An 8,857-nucleotide genomic window follows, 5' to 3' on the forward strand; every position below is an offset into this window, starting at 1 on the left:
GAGACAGAGTTCAGCTTTCGCAAGCAGCATGGGATAGAGCCGCGAGAGCTATGAACGGTTCAGAACCAATGGCCACCACAGCCACACCAGAGGAATTGCAAGCATATCAATATAGGCTCGCACGAGCTGCAAGAGAATTGGAAAAACAGACAGCTGAGTTAAACAGAAGAAAGGAGGCAGCTTCTGCTTCTAGCAGGAGAAGGGCAGATCTAAGTCGACAATCTAGAACTTCGGGTGATAGCCACAGGGAGGCGCGGAACAGAGCAAGATCAAGGTTGCAACATATACCCGAAGCAGAAAGAGAGCACTTGGTCCAAAACCTCGACATGTCCTTCATGTCGATAGATACAAGAGGAAACATCATCCCTAAGACACCAGAGGCTGGGTATATGGCGACACATGCTTTTATCCTCGCATCTAAACCACCTCCAGGTGATCCAAGGGAGACACTATACAATATGGCGGTAGCAGGAGTTGGAGCTATGGGGACAGCATTTGTATCAACGCCTCCCGAAGGAGCGGCGAGGCAAAATAGTCCACGACCTGCAGCAGCAACAGCGGCAGCACCTGAAGGACCAAGTGGAGCAAGAGACACAGCAGCACAAGCAAGGGTCGACAGAGCGCGGCAAAGCAGACGAGATCATCGGCAATCTCCGGAGCTTAATGACGAAGATATGTGCGGCTTGCCATGCTTCACGAGGAGAGTCCGAAAAACTCGAGTCCCCTCAGGATTCAAGTTACCCGACAACTTCAAGAAGTTCGACGGCCTTCAAGATCCAGAGGATTGGCTAGTTGATTATCTCGAGACAGTGAAGCTCACAGGAGGAACCAGGGCAACAGCTATGCAAAGCATCCAGGTGCATTTGAGTGGAGCCGCACGATCTTGGATAAAGAAACTCACTCCAGGATCTATCGACAGCTGGGAAAATTTCGAGGACGTGTTCGTCAAGAACTTCAGGTCCACGTGCAAAAAACCTGCGTCGTTAGAGGAGTTGAGAGCATGTCGACAAAAGCCAGATGAGCCAATGAGAAAGTACATCCAAAGGTGGAATATCATCAAAAACTCGGCAGAAAATATATCTGACGAGAGAGCAATAGATGCGTTTGTCGCAGGAATCAGGCGTGGAGATTTTGTCGAGGACTTAGGAAGGACCAATCCAAAGACAGTATCTGCGTTAATGGAGATAGCAAACAGATGGGCAGGTGGAGAAGACGCTGTCCACAACAAACGGCACAGGTCGCCAGAGGAGGACCGTGGTCGAAACTATCAACCGAGGCGACGATTTCCTCGGCAGTACCCGAACTATGACGCTCCAGGGCAAATTTCGGCGAGGTTTCGGGCAAACACGGGAGGAAACAACGAGAGATGATTATCGGAGAAGCGGTGAACGGTGAGGTGATAACGGGGATGATTCTCGCAACAACGAGGCAAAATAGCGGGCCTAGGTTCCCAAGGCCTTTCGTGTCCCCTGAAGAGATGATGAATGGGCCGTGTCAAATGCACTTTTTCCTCGACGACAACGGTAAAAGACGGTCGGGGCACCTGCGAGAAAGACTGTCGAAATTTTCAGTGCAATGCTAAGGTATGCAGAGAACGCTAATGCGCGGGCAACACGAGAGAAATCCCCGAGAACCCGTAAGCGAGATTCACTTGCCGCCTCCTCCCGCGATTACAGGACGACAATCGGCATCAGCTCGAGAATAGCGGCAGCACCTCCACCACCACCTTATGTTGATCCTAACTCCAACGGAGCGGTGTCGATGATTCGGAAGGGAAGGCCGTCCAATAGAGCTCGAAAGTAATCTCACGACAGGTGTTTATGGCAGAAAAAATGCCTCCACCAACAGTTGAGTATCTTAATTGGTCAGGACAAGATATTGGCTTCACCATAGCAGATCATCCGCAGCAAGTTCCTCGACCAGGGCAGTCAGCACTTATTCTGCTAGCAGTTATCGCAGGATTTGATGTCTCTCGAGTATTCATAGACGGCGGCAGCAGCCTAAACCTTATGTATGCAGATACATTGAGGAAGATGAACATATCCTTAGCAAACTTGAAGCCAACAGACACAAGGTTCCACGGCATCACACCGGAGAAACCAAGTTATCCATTGGGGAAGATCAATCTCGACGTTCAGTTTGGGACCCGAGAAAATTATAGAATCGAGAGGCTGGAATTTGAAGTCGTGGATTTTCCGTCGCAATACCACGCTCTGTTGGGACGACCAGCATATGCTAGATTTATGGCGGTGCCACACTATACATACCTGTTGTGGAGGTTGCCTGGACCAAAGGGACCAATCACAGTCAAAGGAAGCTTTGCCTTAGCCGATAAGTGTGATAAGGATTTTCATCGGCTATCAGAAACTTTCGGGATGCAAGCTGAGTATTTGGCGTCAAAAAGCATGACTGATTACGACGTACTGCCAGACGTTGGAAGGCCAAATAAAGAATCAACTTTTAATACCGAGAAAAATTCTAAGGAGGTGCAGATTCACCCGACAGACCCGAAAAAGACGACATCTATCACAAACGACATGGATATCGCATAGGAAAGCGCGCTCGTCGAGTTCCTCCGTGAGAACTGGAAAATCTTTGCATGGTGTCCAGCTGACATGCCAGGAGTACCCAGGGAACTTGCCGAGCACCACCTAAACTTGGATCCATTAGCGAGACCAATCAAACAACCTCTGCGGCGTTTTTCGGAACCAAACCGCAAAGCTATGCTATCAGAAGTAAATCGACTTAAGGAAGCTGGTTTTATCAAAGAGATATCTACAGAAGCCACATGGGTAGCTAACCCAGTGATGGTGCCGAAGAAACACACGACAGTCCTTCGCATGTGCGTCGACTTTACGTGTCTCAATAAACATTGTCCAAAGGATCACTTTCCCCTCCCGAGGATCGATCAAATTATCGACTCCACGGCTGGATGTGAACGTCTTTCCTTCCTGGACGCATATTCTGGTTATAACCAGATCAGATTGAAAGAAGAAGATGAGGCCAAAACAGCGTTCATAACACCTTACGGCGTATTTTGTTACAGAACAATGCCTTTCGGTTTAAAAAACGCGGGAGCAACATATCAGAGGATGATGCAGAAGTGTTTGGCGACACAGATCGGGAAAAACGTGCAAGTATACATCGACGATGTCGTCATAACGTCAAAAGAGGGGGCAACACTGATCGAGGATCTCAAGGAAACCTTCGACAACCTCAACAAATTCTGCCTCAAGCTGAACCCGACGAAGTGTTCCTTTGGCGTCCCAGCAGGAGAACTTCTGGGATTTCTAGTCTCAGCAAGAGGGATTGAAGCAAATCCTGACAAAATAAAAGCTATCATAACAATGAGGAACCCAACAAAGTTGAAAGAAATACAGCAGCTAACTGGGCGAGTCGCAGCTTTGAGCAGATTCGTCGCCAGGTTGGGAGAAAAAGCGTTACCATTTTACGCTCTAATAAAGCAAGGAGATAAATTTCAGTGGAACGAAGAGGCCGTGAGCCTTCGAGGATTTGAAGCGCACAATCTCGACACCACCAATTCTGGTGGCGCCGAAGGAAAAGGAACCTCTCTGCTGTATATTGCAGCCACGCCCCAAGTGGTGAGCACGGTGCTAGTTGTCGAAAGAGAAGAAGAAGGAAAACTCCACGGAGTACGAGAGGCGATATACTTCGTCAGCGAAGTTTTATCGCCATCAAAACAAAGGTACCCTCAGTACCAAAAGCTAGCATATGGAGTGCTCACAACAGCACGAAAATTGCGACACTATTTTTCGGCACATCCGATCATAGTGGTCAATGAAGCTCCCTTGTCAAATATACTAAACAATCCAGAAGCTACGGGTCGTGTCTCCCTTTGGGGAATAGAACTTTCCCCTCGGGACATCACGTATGAAAAAAGAAAAGCAATCAAGTCGCAAGTTCTGCCGCACTTCATCGCAGAGTGGATGGAGTTGCAAAACACAGGACCTCCAGACTTGTCGAGAACCTGGACCATGAACTTTGATGGGTCCAAAAGACTAGAAGGAGCTGGCGCAGGAGTAGTACTCATATCACCTGAAGGCGACAAGTTGAAGTACATCCTTCGGATGACGTTCCCTAACGCATCTAACAATGAAGCAGAATATGAAGCTCTCATACACGGGATGAAGATGGCGAAAGCTTGTGGTGCAACTCGATTAAAAATCTTTGGCGACTCACAATTGGTGGCTCAGCAAGTCATGAACCAATGTGACGCAGTCAATGATAGCATGATGGCATACAAGGAGGTGTACAACGAGCTCGAAAAGTTGTTTGATGGATGCGAAGTAAATCATATTAGCAGATTGAGCAACGACGAAGCTGACGTTCTTGCAAACATCGGGTCGCAATGCCTTGCAGTTCCGCCAGGTGTATTTTGGGAAGAGATAACAGAGAGATCTACAAAATCGACAAAATCAAAAAAGAAGGAGAAGAAACCCTCGGGGGCTACCAAGGAAGATCAAGAGGAAGAAGAAGATCAGGACCTGGTCATGGTGATACAGATACCATGGATGCAGACGTACATATCATACATCCTCAGGAAAGAAATACCCGAGGATCCAGTTGAGGCAAGGCGAGTAATTCGACGCTCCAAAGCTTTCACGGTGATCAAAGGAGAATTGTACAAGCGAAGTATTTCAGGCGTCCTGCAAAGGTGTGTCACACCCGAAGAAGGAAGAATAATTCTGAAGGATATACACGAAGGAATATGTGGCCACCACGCAAGTAGTCGAGCTATTGCAGCCAAGGTTTTTCGGGCAGGATTCTACTGGTTGACAGCAATCGAGGACGCCAAGGAAATAGTAAGAACTTGTGACGCGTGTCAAAGGTTTGCCGCAAAACCTCACTCTCCAGCAGCAGAATTAACACCAATACCATTGTCATGGCCCTTTGCCCAATGGGGACTCGATATGGTAGGCAAGTTACACAAATCCTGGCCAGGAGGAAAGGAGTACATGCTAGTAGCTGTCGACAAATTTACAAAGTGGATAGAAGCGAAGCCGATAAATTCACCAGACGGAGCATCTGCAGTAAAATTCATAAAAGGCCTCGTCTTCAGATTTGGAGTGCCCCACAGCATCGTCACAGACAATGGCAGTAACTTCACATCCCACGAGTTTAAAGATTATTGCAAAGAAGTGGGTATCAAGTTACACTTTGCGTCAGTTGCGCACCCGCAGACCAACGGCCAAGTCGAGAAAGCTAATGGAATCATCTGCAACGGCATTAAGAAACGCTTATTAGCGCCACTGGAGAAAGCTCGACACACCTGGCCAGAGGAGCTGCCCAGTGTATTATGGAGCATACGAACAACACCAAACACAGCAACACAGGAAACTCCGTTCTTCTTGGTTCATGGAGCAGAAGCAGTATTACCAATCGAGATAGAGCACGACTCTCCACGAGTCGTAGAATATGACGAAGAGGTGTCGAGAAAAGCACTAGAAGATGACGTCGATGCACTTGATGAAGCTAGAGATGAAGTACTGTCTCGGGTAACAAAATACCAACAGGACTTGAAGAATTATCACAGTCGACGTTTGCGGCCAAGATCCTTTCAGGTGGGAGACCTAGTTCTTCGGCTCACGCAAAAAAGTCATGAAAAACTCGAGTCACCATGGCTAGGCCCCTACATTGTCACGGAAGTAATCGGAGGAGGAGCATACAGGATAAAGGACAAGAAGACAGGGGTGGAGGAGCAAAACCCCTGGAACGTGGCGCAACTCAGGCGGTTCTATGCCTAGAGTTGAAATATAGTCCTTGTAAAACTTCAATGTACTGAAACGCCCGCGAGTTTTCAGACGCACTCTTTTCCTTTTTCGGGGCACCGAGTGGGACCGGGAAAGGTTTTTAATGAGGCGGGCTCGCGGTGCTGCAATATAATAAAGATAGTGTCAATATAACTTTTCTTTATCGACATGCTCAAAGTCTCTGACCCGACGAATTTCAATATAGTTCCTCGAAAAAGAAAAGCCTTGCCTTGGTATTAAAATACCTCGTGAGTCAATAAAAATACAAAATAGTACTCAACAAAGAAGCTCGGGGGCTGATATTCGCCATAAATACATATTAAATAAATGCCTTGGTTCAAAACCTCGCAATATACAAATACAGTAAATAGCCACCGAAACACTCGGGGGCTAGACAAATATAGAAATATGATGATTGTTTCACAATATAATCACAATCATGGGTTACAAAGAAGAGTTATCTACCAAAGAAAAATAATTAGTCATGATTCAATATGTCATCAAGGGTAATTCTGTTTTCTTCAGGAGCAGCGCCAAGAAAATCAACATAATGACCATCTGCAAAAAAGTCGGCATCCATCCGAAGAAGGTCTTCAATAATTTCTTCGGCTATAGGCGAAACCTTCGTGTTAATTCGGTCGACACCAACTCTTCGGCGCTTTACCTTCTCATGAACTTTCGTAACAACCTGGGTCAGGTCAAGATTTGAGTGGCAGATCTGAAGCATGATAAGAGCAAATCTGGCGCCAGCTACCAGTTGAGCTCTGACAAAATCATGGATCCGGTGGGCATCCTTGAATTTCTCCATTAACTCGGGAAGAGTTTTTGGTTGAACGTTCCGAGGAAACATGGAATTATAAACCATAGACAGGGTCCTGGTACAGAAGTCAAGGAAGTCGCGAGTTTGAGAGGTGCGATCCTGAAATCTGACAATCTGGCGGGTCCTCTCTGGAGTAGCCCAAAACAGAGAACCATGGTCAAGGGAAAGGTTAACAAGGAGGTTCGTCCTAGTATTTACCCTCTCTTCTTCGGCAACAGCATCAATAAAGGAACCTATTAAAACAACGAAGCAGAAAACTTTAAGAGATGTAGCATGAAGACGAAAGATATCGGAGGATGAAACAAGCATACCCGACATATCCGCACTGGCTTCATTCATTAACTCGAGCATGAAATTTTCTCGAGTAGTCGCCTTTTCAGCCTCGGAAGCAGCGATTTCCTTAGCAGCCACGGCCTCGCGAGCTTGCTGAAGTGCAATTTTTTCGGCTTCAGATGACTTACGGGACTTTTCCATCATCACAAGTGTTTGCTTCTTTGCATACTGAAGTTGCTGCCGAAGTTCATCCAATTCTTGCGGCAAGGAATCCTCGACAGGTGTAGTATCAGCAAGAATTTTCCTTGAGCGAGAAGAAGAAGGCGAAACATTGGAAGGAGCGGAAGATGGAGTATAGTTATCAAATACCAACTGAAAATTAATAAAATAAGACAACATCAATCAACAAGCAAGGATAGAGTTTTCATTAATCTTTCGGAATAATTACAAAGGCCTTACAGTGGAGCTAATGAAGTACGTGTCGCCAAATAACTACCTTGGCGACAAGGGCAAAAGAAACAGAGAAAGAAAAACAAAGAGGCATGCAACTAGACCTCCGGCCTTGATGAGCTAGGAGTCGAAGCTGGTTTGATCCCGAGATAGGCCAAGATTTTCTTCGTGTTGGGCTTGGCTGCCTTAATCAGCGACCTCCATCTTGATTGCTCTATTTGGTCGGTGTCGCCAACTTTCATCCAATCAACAGTTTGTTGGCTGTCAGCAACCAGGGCAACAGTGCTTTCGACAGCAATCTTCATATTTTCCTGACGCATCTTCAGTCCAAGGTCCTCTGATGAATTGAAGCTCTTGGCCAGGGCAAGGAAAGTCGGGGGCTCCTCTTTCTTCGGGAAGAAGTTGGGGAACAGCGTCGACAATCCTGCATTAGCATTTGCCACGCCTTCACGAATTTCGGACCCATGAAGCTCCAGATAAGAAAGTGCATCAAGGAGAGGGTCATTCACGGGATTCTCCAGATCAAAATCTTGGTTTGTTTGGTCTGCCGCAGGAAACAAAAACGTTGGTCAACAACAAGAAACAGCGGTTCTCATAAAAATAGAAGGGATCAATGGTATTACTATGAGTGCGTCGACTTTGTGATTTCAGGCGCTTGAGGATCCCTTGTTCACGAGCAGCTTGCGCAGCTTTATGCTCGTCCAAAGCAGATTCAGCATCCTCAAGTCTTTTCTGCAGTTCCTCGACACTAGCAGCTTTTGCTTTGGCTTCATCAGCCTCGGCTTTGGTTTCGCTAGCAACAAGCTCGGCCTTCTTGCGAGCCGCCTCACTTTGCTCCAGTTTTTGAGCAAGTGCGTCGGCACGTTTGTTGGCCTCTGCAAGTTTCTCTGTCGAGATATAAAAAAAGAGGGGAAGAAAGATCAAAAATCGCGACAAACAACAGGAGCGAAAAGTTAGAAAGAACGACAAGTATAAAAGTTGTTACCTTCGGTTCTGCTGGCATATTCACGGTACCCAATGAATTGGGATCCGATGCGAATAAGATCTTTGATCATGGGCTGTCAAACAAGAACAAAGCAAGAGAAACATCGGCATGAAAAAAGAGTGAAGGCGTGAAAAAGCAAAATAGAGGAAATATAGATATCGACAAACTTACATCATCCAAGAGCAAAGTAGAAGAACCGCCCAATTGAGGGGCAGGCTCAACAATCGTTTCAATCCTTGTCCTTTTTGGTGAAGGAGCAAGGGGGCTTGCAGGCGGAGTTGTGGTGACGACGTTTCGTTGAGGAGGCGAGGATTCTTCTCCTTCAACTAGCGTGTCTGAGGCAAGTACAGTATGTGACGTGCTTGTCCGAGGAGCCACGTCAACAGTTGGTACTTCTTCCTCGTCATCACTGTTGATCAAAAATCGACAGCATAAAAAGCAAGACAAGATAAGCATTTCGAGTACAGAAATAAGGAGAGATAAAGATGACTTACGAGCTGACGAGGGATTCAATATAAGGATCATAAGCTGCCTTCGGATGAGAAGGAACAACTTTTT

This window comes from Lolium perenne, chromosome 4 (assembly GCF_019359855.2).
Source record: "Lolium perenne isolate Kyuss_39 chromosome 4, Kyuss_2.0, whole genome shotgun sequence".
In the NCBI taxonomy this organism is placed as follows: domain Eukaryota; kingdom Viridiplantae; phylum Streptophyta; class Magnoliopsida; order Poales; family Poaceae; genus Lolium; species Lolium perenne.